This window comes from Corvus brachyrhynchos, unplaced genomic scaffold (genome assembly GCF_000691975.1).
Source record: "Corvus brachyrhynchos isolate BGI_N302 unplaced genomic scaffold, ASM69197v1 scaffold62, whole genome shotgun sequence".
Classification (NCBI taxonomy): Eukaryota; Metazoa; Chordata; class Aves; order Passeriformes; family Corvidae; genus Corvus; species Corvus brachyrhynchos.
This window is the reverse complement of record NW_008236629.1, coordinates 1,949,610-1,964,997: the sequence shown is the minus strand read 5'-3', so window position 1 is coordinate 1,964,997 and position 15,388 is coordinate 1,949,610. Positions and strand designations below refer to the sequence as shown.

The 15,388-nt window shown below is 44.0% G+C and overlaps 1 long non-coding RNA gene and 1 pseudogene across 1 annotated transcript; one reads left to right on the top strand and one right to left on the bottom strand.

Moving 5' to 3' along the window:
• The first annotated feature begins 7 nt into the window (after positions 1–7).
• LOC108444784 lies at positions 8–10,858 on the top strand. Its single transcript, XR_001859481.1, has 5 exons — positions 8–1,092; positions 1,171–1,223; positions 3,144–3,302; positions 3,432–3,588; positions 6,506–10,858. It is a non-coding gene; the product is annotated as an uncharacterized LOC108444784 (long non-coding RNA).
• Positions 10,859–11,511: 653 nt separating this feature from the next.
• LOC103624950 lies at positions 11,512–13,771 on the bottom strand (annotated as a pseudogene).
• Between the last annotated feature and the right edge of the window lie 1,617 nt (positions 13,772–15,388).

Genomic DNA, 15,388 nt, shown 5'->3' with positions numbered 1-15,388 from the left:
CGAGAGGCGAGCGGCGTGCGCCGTGATGGGAGCTGAGGCGGGGCTGAGGAGCTCAGCTGCGCACCCCCTCAGGGCTCGTCTCAGGGCTGTCGTCGGGGCAGATTCCACTCTCTCTGTTATTAGCCGCGATGAGTGAAAGCAAACTCTCCGGCTCGGGAGTTTGTGGGGAATTCAAGGCGTTCCTGCCCTCGTTTCTCGCCCGGGCAGTGCCAGACAGCCTTGTGCTCCTTCTCAGGGGTTTATGGCGGTAGTTCCGGATGGGGGCTCTTGTCGGGTGGCTGGAAACCAGCTTCTAATTTCCATCTAAATCAATAGATGTTTGATGATTTTTTTTTTTTGTTTACTTCCCCTTTCCGTGTATTTACGTATCCAATTCCCACTCATTTGTTGTGTTAGCTTATATAACCCAAACCTTTTCAGCCCTGCATGGTCAACGCAAGCAGTTCCCTGGTCATTGGGATGTATGTTCTGTGGAACTCTCCCAGTTTAACTGGTTTTTAACTGCTTTTTCTCCTGAGAAGGCTTGCTGCATGGAGTGTTTCAGACAGCGATGCCTCAAACACAGCACTAATGTTTTCCTGAAGTTACTGGAAATTCCATGACTGGACTCACACTGGTGTTTTTCAGTCACACCATGCTGTCAGTTTCCTGTCACTCTGCAGCTGGTTAGTAAAGCCAAATCCTTCTCCTATTCACTTTTTTCTTGCTAGGACTCCCAATAAAAAGCAAAAACTTTTTTTTATATATATTTCCTGAATGCCTGCAGTTTCAATTTCATAATATACTATAGTATTTTGTGGGTCATCCCACAAAACTGGCTTTTAGTAGATGCACACTACTTTTTATCCCTTTATTATTCATTGAATATCATGTTTTTAGTTAGATTTTGCTTTGGAAGTTTTTCTGCACAGATATCAAAAGCACAGGCCCAAACTACTTCTGCCATGGCTTATTTCTTAGAACTTGCTGTTCTCTGGTCCTGTGGTAATGCCTTCAAATAGGGAAATTTACTTAAAATCTTTTGGATTTGGGCATGTCAGAGTTCTGGAATTGAGAATGCCTGCTTCCTCCAGCTAGAAGACAGCAGACTCGGTGAGTTTTGCTCTCCATCTGTGAGTTGTGTTCATTTATTATCATTTACCCATTTCTGCTTTCTACCTCCTCTCTTAGGCACCCCTGTCTCTACCTCATGGATTTGCATGTTCGTCCTTACTGAAAATCAGGTAAGTATGCATTTAATCTTGTGTGAGTAGATGTGTTACCTTTATTTTCTCACTCTTGTTTTTACAGTGATCATTTTTTCTTCCTTTTCTTTTTTTCATTTCTTGTAGTTGCAGTACCTTTACAATCTTAGTCTTAGTTTCCTTTCAGGATTCTGACTCTAACTGATTTTTGGCCATATCTGTCCTCAGCTCCTAGGACATACTCGAGTTCCTTTTGAGGTGCTTATCTTGCTGTGGCACATGTGGTCACACACCATCCCAGTGACAATTCCCTTCTGCTGGGGTCATCTGACAAGAATAGTAGCCCAAAGCCTCATCATTTATTTGACAGTCCATTGGCAAAATAAAAGAAACAAAAAATACAGGGGAGAAAACATCTAAAAATGCTTGACACATAGAATTTGCCTAGATTTGCATGAAACAAGACAGAAAAACACAAAATTCTGCTTATTATAAAGACCAGCACTTCCAGCAAAGGAGGTTAAATATAACAGGCTGTTGGTTACAGGACTAGATGTGCTTTGTTCCTTGCTTCTGCTGGAAGAAGGAGCGATGCTTGTGGGATGTGCCATGTCAGAGAAGACTGGTCACTAAGGAAGGGAAGTGTGGGTAGATGCTGAGCTGGCATGAATGCAGGATAAAAAGGAAACATAGTTCTGTCATTCTGCATTATTCTGGGTTCACTGACCATCTTGTTCTGTCAGAAGCCTCAAGGATGGATTAGGAAGTTTAGTTCTGCATCCCAGGAATCTGTATTTACAGTGGCTCTATATGAATGGGACTGAACATCTCATCCAGATTTGGGTTACAGACATCTGGCAGAACAGAAAAGGAACATTTGACAGGAATGAAGACCAATGAGAAATATTTTTGACCACAAAAACTTTTACTTCTAAGGAGTTAAAATGCAAGATATGAAGCTTCTATGGCAACACTGGCTGAATAGACTTAATAGGACTTAAAAATATGTAACTAATATAGAGCAAGTGGTATTTTACTACTCACAATGGGACCAAGGCTCCTAAGAAGAGTATTGTAAGATTCTTCTTAGCCTGTGGCTCAGGCAAAATAAACTTGGACATGATTTTCAGGGTGTAAGTTCCAAAAACATCTTCCCTTGCTTGTGTTTGCGTTGCTTGTTATTGAGAACAGAACCAAGACTGAATCTTTGTTATCTATAAGGCATCAGGTTGTCCTTATCTCTCTGGTCCCTATTCAGATACCAGGGGTCCTACTTTTAGCAGAGCAGGCCAAAGCAAGCCAACTGGGATGTTTCAAGACTATCCTGGTCCCAGTATGTCCGCAGTGATGATGATAAGCAGATCAGAACCCCTTTTTTTTGTAAAAAAATAGAGTCAGCTTTTAATATGCCAGTGTTAATTCACCTGTTAATTAATCTCAGTTACAGAACTGAGAAGGCAGCTGTGATGGCCAAATTTTTCCTTTTATGTGGCCTTTGTGATCTTATTATGAGCAGTAGATGCTGAGGAGGAAAGCAGTGATCTGGCATGATTGACACTGATTTTCTGCCTCAGAGAGCTTCAATGAGAGAAGGCTCAGAACAGCACAAACAGAACGGGGTGAGCAAATTACAGGCATTTTTCTTGCACTTGGAAGATGGAGGCCAGGTCTGTTTTGATTTCCTGTAAGTGATTGATTGTAGGGATGGGCTGACTTTTCTCATCTCTGTAGATAAGGAGTTTTACTCTTCCTGTTCTTTTTCCATTGCTGCCTTTTATCGAGGTAGCAGGAGGTGTTGTTGATAGAGTGATGGGAATGCCAGAAATGTGACAGTCTCTCTCCAGGGAAGCTTGACCCTTCCTCAGCCTGCTTGTCCTCATACTAGTTTTCATAGATTAGATATGAATAATAAAGCAACAGAAGTTGCTGAATGTAGAAACATTTCTATTTTTATTCTAGGAGTTAGAAGCAGGACCTTTCCAGGTGGCATTTGATAAGGATCTGAGTGATAACAGATGGAAACAATGCCACATTCTTATTAAACAACGTTTGCCTTTAACCTACAAGAGACCATTAGACCGTTGTCACAAAAATAAAGTCCAGAGACAGTTACACAAGGTGAGTTCAATGTGTTCATTTTGCTATTTTCAGTAAAACACAAAATGTTAGTAAATTTCTCTCCATTTTGCTAAAATATAAGGGGTTTTACATAGTGACATTTAATTTCTACTCTCTCCATTTGCTCAGGTCCTGGCTCATGACAGACTGAGTCAAATCTGATGGTGCTGCAGGGGTGAATAAGGGCACCAAACCAGGACCTGCAGGTTTGCTGTGTGACCTACAGCTCAGCTGGGAGGTTATCAGTAACACACAGCTACTGGGGATGCTGACCAGCCCTGGAAAGGTCAGTGGCATTTCTACACTCTACCTGAGACTTGAGGTTTAATTTGCCCTTAAAAATCCTCGGGGTTATTCCATGCATGATCAGTCCTGCTCCTACTCTGACATCATCAAGGGCTTTGCTTTCCCATGCTGTCAGTGTGCGAGGAAAAGACCTGGCACTACACATAGCTACATCATGTTCCAGTCCTGTCTTTCCCTTTGATTTATTCTGAGATCTGAACAATTTCTTCTGGCTTTAATGGCTTCATTTCTCCTTTGTAAAACGTGAAGGTGTTTTTATATACTGACCTGATGGTGGTACTGGAGGGATTTGTTAATTGTGAAACATTTCAGCTTTGTAAAGCAGCATGAAAATGATGGAGGGTCTTCTCCTGAACCAGAGAGCCCCAGACTCCAAAGTGGAACTTGACACCAAAAGTTCATAGAGCCAGAATTCTTGCCTTATTCCTTTGAAATACTTATCAGGGTAAGACACAGGGAGCTGAGTTGTTTTTACTCCATAAAAAGCCGTATTTTGTGTTCTCCAATTTGGTCCATATAGCCAAATATCAAACCATTTGAACTGATCTCCTAAGAAACCTGAAAGCTGAAAGGTGAGTTTCATCCTGGCTTGCACTAACAAGTATCTCTGCACATAACTGATTAGCCATGATCCATACACCTCTGGGTCCCTCTCCTTGGCTGCTTCCATGCACCGGTGAGGATGCTGGTGTTACAGAGACCCAGAGTTTTTGCTGCTTCACGCCCTCATTTTCTCTGCACTGTCATTGTGGGAAAGGGGAGGGGCTAGCTGATGCAATTCTCATTTCCTACTGTTTACGGGTCTGTGTTTCTACAACCTATTTTTAAATGTGCAGGAGGGGAATAAATATGGAGACCTGTGTAAATAGCAGTCAATTTCTGGAACACCCAGGCTTCCACAATGTTTTTCTGTCAGTTGTCTGGTTTTGATTGCAAACTGGTTTCTAGCTGACATCTTTCAATACCCAGAACTTCCAAGTTACACCAGTTTTTCTTTTCCCCTTAAAAAGCTAGTTGTATTTGCAAGTACAGCTGCAGTGGATTATGCCTTCAGTATAAAGCTAGATAAAACTCTATTTTTTTGCAATAGCTTCCTAAATCAACACTCTAGGTAGCTGGACTAAGCAGAACATGTGATTTTGTCTTGCTTCTCTAAGGAAATGAATTTATTCATGAAAGCATGAGTCACTGTGCAGGATTCCAAGCCAAACCCATTCCCTTGATGCAACTCTGGAATCTTACTCATTTACTTAGGAACTGCAGGAAATTGGATGCTCTGATAAATTACATGCACTTAACTACACAATACTGCCTCCCTTTTGGGGGGAGAGACTTTTCTAGCATTTCAGACCTTGTATATCTGGTTGATGCTCTGCATCTGTGCAGATTATCCATTCTCTCCCATCTGAAAATCACTGTGTCCAAACTTTCATTTCTGTGAATCAAAATTCCAAGTTACATTGCTGGAAAGTCAGCATGCTATGATGAAGTTGCTGGGCCATACCAACCACTGCAGAAAGCTGAGAGTACTTCTCAACATTACAGACACACAGACTTGGTGGAGGAACCTACAGATGATTATATAATAAATGATTATCCCTTCCTTGGAGAAGGAAGATGAAGTTTAACTTGCAGTTCAACAAATGCAGCAATAGAATGGAGATAGGCAGCCAGGTGCTTTCATTTCAGTTCCCACACTTGGGCCACCCCTGAGACTCCTTTAAAAGCTGCAGCTGGGCTAGCTGAGGCCTAAGGTAGCAGGCCTGAGGTGATTTTGGCTTGTGTTGCAGACCTCAACTCTTCTGCTCTTCTCAGAGGGGAAAAATAACTTCACTGTTTCTGCACTAGGTACTCTTTTAAATATTTGCTTTGGTGGTGATAGTGGTTGTTAGCAGCTCTGCAGATGGATACAGAGCCCTTGGCAAAAGACATGATTGTGAAAGGCAGCTACTGTCCTGAGAGGTTACCAGGCAGAGTTTTAAATGCCGTTTATATCCTGTGTACTGCCAGCAGAGTGTAGTGCTGGAGTGGACAGGGAGCTTCCCCCAGTAGAAAGCTCTTGCCTTAACTCTTCAGGTGTTCTGCTACCCAGGGTTTTTAGTTTTGTTCTGTTCAGCTTTATTTTATAAGCACAAGGTAGCCAAGACAAAGACACACCATTTTCTCAATGACAAGTTCTCTAGCTTGTACTGTTGGGGATTTACACCATCACCTGGGTGGTCTGTAGCTGTGTGGTAGCTGGCCACTCTTGACACTATGGTAGTTGGGTGTTCAGTGACCTGTGCTTTTCCCTGGATTGTGGATTGGTGCCTGTCACCTCATCCTACTCACAGCAAAGCTCATGTGAGCCCTGTCGTCATCTGTATGTTCAAAGTGTGACTTGTCAGGAAGAGAAGAGTGATTTCTTGTCCTTTACAAGAAAGAATTACTTTGTGGTCTTAATTTCCTTACACACCTTTTTAATTTTATATGCCTGTGTTTCTTAATTGAAACCTGATACGTTGTGCCATGACTCAGTACCAAAGGTCTGAACTGTGGCAGTGATTCCAAAGAAAAATAAAGGTGGGGAGAGAGAGGTGCAGCCTTAGCTGCTGTCTTTTGACCCAGCTTCGTTGTGCAGCTGTAGTGAGATCATTAATACGCTTCAGGCAGGCACCAAGCTGAACGTTGCTGTCGGGAGCACAGCTTTGCAGCACAGGCGTTGTAAAGGCACACAGCAGGAAGAGCTCATCGGCTAAAGAGGCAGAATGAACCAGGGAAGTGAAAGTGGACACAGAGCAAAGCAGAATTATTGCCAAATATGGTGCTTGGCTTGGCATGCTGTGTTTTCCAAGAACATTACACAAATACCAGCCCCTATCTCTATTGATTAATTCATGTTTTTTATTTATACGCAGGTTTTAAATAGAAAATGGAAGGTCGATGCTTGCCTATGGACTGCCAATGAGTCGTTTTCTCAGTGCTATGCTAAGTGTGGAGTTTCTGACTTGTGTTCCCTCTGTTCCTGTATTTGGATCAAATTGCACAAATGTTTAGCAAACATGTGCAGGGCACAGCCTTATTGTTTTGCAAACTGTGGTGAGTCTTGTTTAAGGAGGTGGATATTACCACAGGGAGGAAGCATATGACTTCTGGCTGCTGTGGGGGAAATCCTGATACTTACAGACCCTGGTGGTTCTCTAACTTGGGCACTGTAATAAGAGGAGCAGCATGCCTGTGTCCTGGGTACTAAATGCAAGGTACACCATTTCTCACTGGCCACCTCAACGCTGTGTTGTTTTTCTCATGGCTCTATGCAAAATCAGTTGTATCCCTAAACCTTATGCAGTTGTGGCCTTAAGAGGCAGTATCTCAGTTCATGAACCCTTTAAAAGATGCCAATGTGATGGAAATGTGAGATGCTGGGATATAGTGCCATGTGTTCTCTGTGTGTGTGTATGCACATATGCACAGAGCTGGATTTCTGGAGGCTGGGTCTCCTGAGCAGTTCACTCCCCATATATTCTCCACATCCTTTTTGCCAGTTGTACAGCATTTCTGCTTTATCCATTCTGTAGGCTGTGTGTTTGTGTGGTATTTAATGCTGTGATGTCAGAAGGGAAAAGATACCTGCACGCTTTATCTTTTGCTCCCTGTGTGAGGGCAAACAGTGTTTGAAGTGCCAATAGGGCCGGGCAGTCCCCTAGATCAGTATTAACTCCCTGCCACATGAGGAGCCTTTGGGCAGCTGATGGGGCACTGGGGCTCACCCACTGCTTCACTCTTGGCCTCTGGACTGACGTGTTTGCAGTCTGGGCAGTGCCAGTTTGGAAAAATGTCAGCATTAGAATTTGAGAGTCACAGGACAGACCAGAGCCCAGGTTTCTGACTGCCGGGATGTGATGTGGTGTATTCGTGTGCTCTGACAGATGGAGCTAGGACTGTTGCTTTTTTTATGGAGTATCCTTCTGTGCACGTGTTTGGCTGCTAACCCAGTGTTCCTTAATTTTTAATATCATAAACTCGTTGGGGGCACATATTTTGAAAAGAAATCTGTTTCACTCTGAATCTTTTGGAGCTTGTTCTTCTCCAGGTTTGGGCTTGAAAAATGAAGTCAGTTGAAGGCTGAGGGTACTCAATAACTTCTGGGAAATTCTGCATTAAGGATATGTCTTTATTATTCTGTTTGTATGTTTAGGTGTAATGTTGAGCATAAATTCCTTGGGCAATAATCTCGGGCTCACAGCCCCTTTTAAAATGTGTTCCCTTGCAAACAGCACCTGGAGATTTGGAGTCAGTAGTGTGTTAGGTTATGGAGAGAATAAAAATTTTTTAAAAAATAATCTCTGCAACATTTCATATCTCTTAGGCAAAAGTTACTGAGGGCCAAGTTAGTTCAGTGCATGACCCCTGTAAGAGTTCTTAGGCATATAAGAGCAGCCAAAAATAGCTCCTTGGAAGGTCAGGGAAGGCATCTTTTCTGTGTGTGGGTAGCTTTACATTTCCATCCTGAAACATCTATATGCCTTAAGGTAAGCAAGAAAGAAGGGATGGAAAGAAAATGGAACATCAGAATAGGCTTGGAGGGCAGCCAGAGCCTGTGTAATGTGTTCCTGTGTTCATGAGGCACTGCCAGCCTTGGAGGTTGTTTTGTACATGAAATGGGGAAAGCCTGCATTAACTTTGAAACCGTGTTTCAGATAAGAGTGGCCAAATAAAGGTTGGATTCAGTCTGTTCAATAGGTGAACAACAGCAAGAGGGATCCTTATGTTTTAAAATGGAGTCATAGGCTCACATCCAAGTGGTTTTAAGCTTCTGACTGTCTGGAGCCTGAAAGAAATTTCAGCTTGTCAGACTGAGTGCTCTCTTTGGTCTGATGTCTGCATGCTGAGACAGAGTTTATGAGAAGCTTTTATAGCAAATCCCAAAGTCAGAGTCACCGCAGAACACTTTAATTATTGAATAGGCAAGGGCTAATGTGAGAGGGAAAGGTTCTGTGGGTCTCTGCGTAGTAATCTCCTCCCCCGCCCCTTCCTGCCCAAATCCTCTTGGTTAATCAGGTTATGTTTGCCCTATTTCTCTCGGGGAGCATGCAGAATGCAGTGTTGCTACAAATGGAGGAAGGGAACGGAAGGAGAAGGGCATGCAGGAAGCTGGAGTAGGTAGAGGGTGCTTCAGAAATGAAAGCCTCACTCTGGCAGGGTTCCCGGGGTGCCAGCAGGGCGCCTTCAGGCGGTGGCATGTCTCTGTGAGCTGTCACACTTGCTGACATGCATGGTCCCACATCCCACGCCATGTGCCAAAGGACAGTGAAGGGGAACCTGTCTGCCTGCGTTCAACCTGGAGGCATTGGTGGTTTCCGTGGCCAACAGCTCCCTTCCCAAGCACCCACCACAGCCCATTTCAGCTGAGAGCCCCTGGGAGGGGGGAGTTGATGTCCCTGAAAGGGAGTAGCTGGTGTTCCTGGGGAGCTCGGGCTGCCTGCCATTAGCCTGAAGTGCAGTGGTTAATTCTGGGGGCACAGCGTGTGCTGCATGCTTCTGTGCTGTCACACAGCCTTTAATTCTTGCTGCACTCATCCCCTTGGGCATGTGGCTGCAAGCCACAAGAAAAAAGCTTAGATGAACCCACCAAAGTAAAATGCAGCTATGAGAAGCAGGGAGCCAGCAAAGATACCGACAGCACTCCAGCCAACCTCTGTGCTGCTGAATCTAAGTTTCCTTTAAATCTGGTATTCCTGGAGTTTAGCTCTGAGTGTGCTATGATTAGGGTGGTTCTTCATATGGATTCGTGCCTCAGAAATGCTCTTACCTGGAATATCTGACTGGGAGACTGAGGTCCAAAGCTCTTCTGTGACTTGTCTAAACCCAAAGCTTGCAGCTGAAACTGTTCCAAAAATATGCAGAATTGCTTGTTCTGAAGTCTGGGTCTGATCAGCCTTAGGAGAACTGGGTAAATCTTGATGGGAGAATTAAGTGCAGCGACTTGTGTGATTTTGGGTCTGTGGCAAATAATTTAGAAGGATGTAGATCTGCAGGTCTGTGTGTGTGTTCTGTGTCTTGAGGTGAATTTATCCAAAAGCTCAAAACCAAACCCTTCTAGACCAAATGACAAAGCTCCAGGGAGTTTATATGTAACCCTCTGATCCTGGCTCAGGATCAACTGAATGTCAGACCATGCTTGCACTTCACGTGTGTGCCAGGAAGTGCCAAGCCACGCAAACATTGCCTAATTCAGTTTTGATAAGAAAACATGTGTGCTAATGTCTTAACAAACAATTCGATGGGTGAGGGTATGGGTGTTAATGTCTTTGAAATGGGTCTTAATGCCTCTACCACCTTGAAGCCTTTGTTACAGAACCCAGACAGTTCAACTCCTGAAATAGACAAATGGGTCTGCACAAGCCTGGATTTCTGGACTTTGGAGGGGAAATTACAGGTTCAAGGGGGATATATGGGGTAGGCGATGGGGGAAGGCTGTACCTTCCCTGTACCTCAGCCCGCGGGGAAAGGAAGAGGGCAACATGCCCTCCAAAACCTGGAGAGAGAAAACCCTACTGAAATATGCACCAGTGGATACTCTCTCCCTTTATTCGAATGAAGTTGCAGGACTCCTTTGTCTCCTTTATGGAGTCTGGCTTTTTACAGGGTGATTATTCTGCACAGCTACAAGGGATTTTTTCCCTTCCTTTTAATAAATTCTGTCTGTAATGGGCCGAATTTTCCCTTTTCTTTTATAAGAACTTCCCTACAGATGACATGGAGCTGTGTGGGAACCAATGAAAGTTTTTAAATTGCTCCCATAATTGCTTCTATTGTCAGTTTTTTCATGTTGATAATTTGTGTTTTCATTGCAAGTGATCAAATATTAGTCAAATCATTTTATATATCGTTAAGTTTTTTTTGCCAAGCTTGTTTTGTCTTTTTACTGAAAAGAAAAAAATGGTGCAGCCTGCAAAAGGCTTTGTGGATGTAAAATTTGTCTCAACCGATTTTATCTTGGAGGTTGGTACAAGAATTTATACATATTTGAAATCATGCAAGTATGTATTAAGCTTCCCAGTTCTACCTTGGAAGACTATAAAATTATTATAATTTGGCTGAAGTTTTCAGAGTTATTAATTAGTGAGCTAAAGAATCTTAACAGAACACAAGAAACATTACATGAAAAAGGGTTGTCCCCCTTCCTAAACCAGGAGAGACAGCTATGAACTGCAAAAGAACATGAATAAAATACAAAAAGCCTTCTACCAACTCTCAAGCCAACCAAACACTCCAGCATCTCTGATATGCTGTTGAATTTCCTGCTCTGTCTTAGAAGAAAATTTTAATTTTACCTCTCTTTTTGGATTATGCTAATTAGTGTGGTAACCCTAGCATTCTCTATACCACCCATGCTTCTTAGTTATGGGTGCAGAGTGTGATGAGGGCAATTTGCTCACTAAAATTCAAAAGAAAGAAGAGCTATTTGGAATAATAAACTAAATTTGAAAAGGAATTAATTTCATTTTAAATCCCATCACTAATAAAGTCACAGTTCTTGTTTTGGGTCAAAATTAAGTTACAACAGTGCTATAAACTATTCCCTGAAAAATAGAACATAGTCCTGATGTAAAGATGTGTTTGCATGGGAACCTTTTGTATGAAGATGTTTCTATACTTTGTAAATTTGGTATGGTAAAAAATAAATTTAATAATTAATTAAAAAATAGTTAAGTATAGAATTACACAGTGGAATAAGAATATTACCTATAAAATTCTTCCAATTATTTGTGGGTGCAGGCAAGAGAAAAACCTATTTTAAAGCCTTTGAAGTATGTAAACACACACCCTCAACAAACCCATTCACATTTGTACCCAAGGGCTCAGCAGCCCATGTACTTTTCATGTTTCCCCTTTAATATACAGGGAAGGACAGGAAAGAGTTAAGGGAAAGACCCGAGGGAAAGTCCTGCCTGCTCACGGGTTCTGTTGTGCCAGCTCCCTCCTCAATGCTGTAACCTTGGCCTGAATTTCCTTGTTGAATGCTATACTGCCGATCACAAATTCTTCAGATTTTTCAAGGAACTTGGGCCTGTTCCACCAAAGGAAGACACCTTCCCAGAGCTACAGTTCCTGGAGGGACATGCAGGGCTGGATGATGTGGCTGTCAGCTTCAAAAAGATAATTCTGGAACTTGCCGAGCTCCTCAGATCTGTTCAGCCAGGACCCCAGGGACATGATCTTTGGACACAGTTCCAGTTTGGCCCTTTCATTTTTGCTGTTTCCCGGGAATGTCCCAAACTGGGGAGCATAAGCATGTTCACAGTGCATGATGATAAACTGCTCATTGAATTTGGAAGAGCATGGGAGCTGCTGATGGGTTTGCTGCACGTGGTGTGGAAATAGGAGGAGCGCTGGGGCCTGCCGTTTCTGTTCACCATTGGAATAGGCTGGCTGGGCACAGTGCTGCAGGAAAGGGTGACCAACCTGCAGCCACTCGCTCACAGCAAGAGCCTCAAAGCCACGTGTGGTCCTGGACCTCAGATCCGCTTCTCCGTGCCAGAGAAGTGCCCTGGAGCATGGAATCAGTCCCTTCACTGCCGTGGACTGACACTGATGCACCTTCCCTTTCAATACCCTGAGCAGCCCGACAAGCTGCAGTCAGGAGCTCCTTGATGCGAGTCTGCCCACTGGCAGCTTGCATTTTACAGAGCCAGCCATCCCTGTTGTGTAACTTGTCACTACCATCTTGCACCAGTTTGATGAGGCTTTCCTGAAGAATATGAAACCTCTTCCTATACTTGTGAATTCTCATCCACTGGGGGTGTTGGGCTTTTTCAAAGCCCTTTTTTTTGGCCCTGGCCTGCTAGTCAGTAGTGAAGGGCCTTGTATCAATGATGCAGCCACACTTGCCATGCCAGAGCATGGCGTTCAGAAGCTACTTGCATTCTTTGCACCATTGCCCATTCATGCCTGTAGGAGGTTGGCTGCTCCTCATCATGACTGCCCCATTCCTCTCATGGTAATAGCTGAGCACTGGGAAGCAGCTGCTGTGGTGAAACATCGCAGCTTTGTGAAGCACTTCATCATTGATGGCTTTGGGGACAACAACAACCAGAAGGTAGGAGGGACAGAGAGAGAAATCCTCACTTATGCAGCTTAGATGCCATTTATGAGTCATTGACCTGAGGAACTCAAACTCTTATTCAAGCAGAAAAGAGCACCAGCCATCTTCCATGATCTCAAATGTGGGGTACTGGAAGAAGGAATACGTGAGAGTCACTGAACCTGGGCTGGAAAGTGTCTCAGTGGAGTTCACGATGTTCAAACACTCCTCTGTCCCAGGTATGTCCAGCTGAATAATGTGCAGATCTTCGCATTTGATAACAATGGTACCTGATGAGCACATGACCCTTTTGTTGATGGAATCAATGTTGGAGTGCAGCAGTGTCAGAGACCGAAATGTTCTATTTGATGGCTTAAACATTGTCATAAAAGACCTTTGTCCATTTTGGCAAAAGTGTATAAAGCCAACAAAGCTGCACCAAAGCCCATTGCACCCTGAATGGGCCCCTGGGCTGAGGCCCTGGACTGTAAGTTGGTTTGATGCAACTGACTCAGAGTCTTGTAAGAGACAGTGTCAAACTTGCACACCCCCCCTTGGGGGAGGTACCTAGGCATTCCTACCTGACCCAAAGAGATCTTTACCCACTGAATTCTATGCTTTTCAGCAAGGCACCCGCACCACCAAGTAGCCCAAATGGAGGGGAGCAATGAGATGTCATTGGGACCCAGGGAGGGGTGATGTGTTTCCACTTAATCTGTCTCTGTCACTACCCCTGTTACCACTACCTCTTTCTTTCTCCTTGTTTCTCTTTTACTATTACCAGAAAATTGATATATTTTATCAACATTTAACCTCGTTTGGTTTTAATCTTGCTTCTGGGAATAATCAAATCTTCGAGTTTGACCTGCCTTATTCACAGAGAGTTTTCTTTGCTCTTCTGTGATTGGGGCAGATCATAATAAGCAGCCACATAACAAGCTCCTCATTGTTCTCCTGCTACTGGGAGAAGAAGATGAGGTGAAACAGGTGGTGCAGCACTATGTCATCAGCTCGGGGGTTCTTGATCAGTTCAGTAAATTCCATGCCAGAAGGGAAAGTGGGAAAACTCACTGGGAAAATGGGGGACCTCAGGAATACCAGCTGGGATCGGGTGGGAAAGCTGGGGAGGGCAGGTGGGGGCATAACTCAGGGTGGTGGAGGCTCCCTGGGGGCAGAGGACCATAGGGAGAGGTTACAGAGGGATTTGGGGGGCTGGAAACCTTCCAGGGATTATGGACAGTTTGGGAATTCAGTGAGTCCTCCACACCTTCTGGCACCCTTGGAGTTCAGGTCAAGTAGAAAGGAAACACCTTTCAAAGTTGGTATTAGAACCTAAGATGCCATGGATATGGCTATTGCCATTAGCTTTAACCCGAGTAAGAACCAAACCCTGAGGAGTTTTAAATTACTCCCCTTTGAACTGATGCTTGGGATTCCTTACCCTGGTTATTCTCAACGTAGCAGGGAGGTGAAAATGTATATTTAAACCAGTATGTGGCCAGGATACTGTGTCTTGTGAAATCTCTGACAGGAAGCCCAGTTAGCAGAGACCCTGCCTCTGGACTTTGCTGCTCATAGCATCCAACCAGCACAACGGGGTAACTGCAAAAGTGGATCAGATCAGTAGACATGGATCATCTAGAAGGACCTCTAGTGATTAGTGGGCTAATATGAACTGTCATTGTCTACTTTATGCTGAGTTGTTTCTCTGTATTTACTTGCCAGTCTGGTGCAGAGGCCAGACGTGGAAAAGTTGGGAGGGGGTTGTTCAAATGTTAGTTTTTAGATCATGCTGGGTGGTTAAAAAATTAAGTTAATGATAACTAAGGTTTGTAAAGACAAATTGAGAAAGAAGAGGAGGGATTGATAGAAAAAGATATATGCTAATGTCTTTACCAACAGTTCGATGTGTGAGGGTATGGGTATTAATGTCTTTGGAATGTCTCTAATGTCTCTACCACCTTCAAGCCACAGGTTTGTTACAGAACCCAGACAGTTTGACTCCCGAAATAGACAAATGGGTCTGCACAAGCCTGAGTTTCCGAACTTTGGGGTAAAATAGTAGTTTCAAGGGGAATATATGGGGTAGGTGTTGCGGGAAGGCTGTACCTTCCCTGTACCTCAGCCAGTGGGGAAAGGAAGAGGGCACCACGCGGCCGGGAGTTCAGCATAGAAGGAGGCTGTGCCCTGTGAAACCTGGAGAGAGAAAACCCCAGGGGAATATGCCCCAGTGGATACTTTCTCCCTTTACTGGAATGAAGTTGCAGGACTCCTGTCTCCTTTATGGACTCTGGCTTTTTACAGGGTGATTATTCTGCACAGTTTTGTGTGCTGACTTCTTTGCTTGGACTGTAATGCACTGTTCCTTTGAGACATATGGATTAGAAGAGGTTTTTAGCACCCCTCTTTGTTCACAGCATGTATCAGAAACATTTCTGTAGCTCAAAACCAGGTGAGTGCTCTAAGGCGTTCTTCCAAAAGCATAAACATGGGCAAATGCAGACCTGAGCCAGTAAATCCTGGAGCTATGACAAGTTCACATGATTTCACATGTTCCCCAGCACAGAGCAACGCCAACTGGGTGGCCACAGACGCCACAAGAATGAAGACGGGCAGGAAATGAACCTCCAGAAGCCATTCCTTGGCAGAAGAGAGCTGTGGGGAAAGCAAGGCGTAGCAGCCCTGAGCTGTGGCAGAGACAGGCCTTGCAGGT